Source organism: Triticum dicoccoides, chromosome 6A (assembly GCF_002162155.2).
Source record: "Triticum dicoccoides isolate Atlit2015 ecotype Zavitan chromosome 6A, WEW_v2.0, whole genome shotgun sequence".
NCBI classification, from domain to species: Eukaryota; Viridiplantae; Streptophyta; class Magnoliopsida; order Poales; family Poaceae; genus Triticum; species Triticum dicoccoides.
The window spans coordinates 88,853,621-88,855,660 of NC_041390.1; positions in this window are offsets into that span (position 1 = coordinate 88,853,621).

Here is a 2,040-nt window from a genome sequence, read left to right on the forward strand (position 1 = left end):
GTGTGATGGAGAGGTATCTCTGGGCCCACTCGGTAGGACATCATCATAATGTGCACAATGTGATCAAGGAGTTGATCATGGGATGATGTGTTACGGAACGAGTAAAGAGACATGCCGGTAACGAGATTGAACAAGGTATCGGGATACCGACGATCGAATCTCGGGCAAGTATCGTACCGCTAGACAAAGGGAATTGTATACGGGATTGATTAAGTCCTTGACATCGTGGTTCATCCGATGAGATCATCGTGGAACATGTGGGAGCCAACATGGGTATCCAGATCCCGCTGTTGGTTATTGACCGGAGAGTCATCTCGGTCATGTCTGCATGTCTCCCGAACCCGTAGGGTCTACACAGTTAAGGTTCGGTGACGCTAGGGTTGTAGGGATATGTATATGCAGTAACCCGAATGTTGTTCGGAGTCCCGGATGAGATCCCGGACGTCACGAGGAGTTCCGGAATGGTCCGGAGGTAAAGAATTATATATAGGAAGTGCTATTTCGGCCATCGGGACAAGTTTCGGGGTCACCGGTATTGTACCAGGACCACCAGAAGGGTCCCGGGGGTCCACCGGGTGGGGCCACCTATCCCGGAGGGCCCCATGGGCTGAAGTGGGAAGGGATCCAGCCCAAAGTGGGCTGGGACGCCACTTCCCTCTAGGGCCCATGCGCCTAGGGTGGGAAAACCCTAGGGGAAGAGTCCCAAAAGGGGAAGGCACCCCCTAGGTGCCTTGGGGAGGAGGGACTCCTCCCTTGGCCGCCGCCCCCCTAGGAGATTGCATCTCCTAGGGCCGGCGCCCCCTCCCTAGGCTCCCTATATATAGTGGGGAAAGGAGGGCCTCTCACCTACGCCTTGGTGCCTCCCTCTCCCTCTCCAACACCTCCTCCTCCTCCATAGAGCTTAGCGAAGCCCTGCCGGAGTACTGCAGCTCCATCACCACCACGCCGTCGTGCTGCTGCTGGAGCCATCTTCATCAACCTCTCCTCCCCCCTTGCTGGATCAAGAAGGAAGAGACGTCGCTGCTCCGTACGTGTGTTGAACGCGGAGGTGCCGTCCGTTCGGCGCTAGGATCATCGGTGATTTGGATCATGACGAGTACGACTCCATCAACCCCGTTCTCTTGAACGCTTCCGCGCGCGATCTACAAGGGTATGTAGATCCACTCCTCCCTCGTTGCTAGATGACTCCATAGATAGATCTTGGTGACACATAGGAAAATTTTAAATTTATGCTACGTTCCCCAACAGTGGTATCAGAGCTAGGTCTATGCGTAGTTTCTATGCACGAGTAGAACACAAAGTAGTTGTGGGCGTTGATTTTGTTCAATATGCTTACCGTTACTAGTCCAATCTTGATTCGGCGGCATTGTGGGATGAAGCGGCCCGAACCGACCTTACACGTACTCTTACGTGAGACTGGTTCCACCGACTGACATGCACTAGTTGCATAAGGTGGCTAGCGGGTGTCTGTCTCTCCCACTTTAGTCGGATCGGATTCGATGAAAGGGGTCCTTATGAAGGGTAAATAGCAATTGGCATATCACGTTGTGGTTTTTGCGTAGGTAAGAAACGTTCTTGCTAGAAACCCATAGCAGCCACGTAAAACATGCAAACAATAATTAGAGGACGTCTAACTTGTTTTTGCAGGGTATGCTATGTGATGTGATATGGCCAAAAGGATGTGATGAATGATATATGTGATGTATGAGATTGATCATGTTCTTGTAATAGGAATCATGACTTGCATGTCGATGAGTATGACAACCGGCAGGAGCCATAGGAGTTGTCTTAATTTATTTATGACCTGCGTGTCAACATAAACGTCATGTAATTACTTTACTTTATTGCTAACCGTTAGCTGTAGTAGTAGAAGTAATAGTTGACGAGACAACTTCATGAAGACACGATGATAGAGATCATGATGATGGAGATCATGGTGTCATGCCGGTGACGATAATGATCATGGAGCCCCGATGATGGAGATCAAAAGGAGCAATATGATATTGGCCATATCATGTCACTATTTGATTGCATGTGATG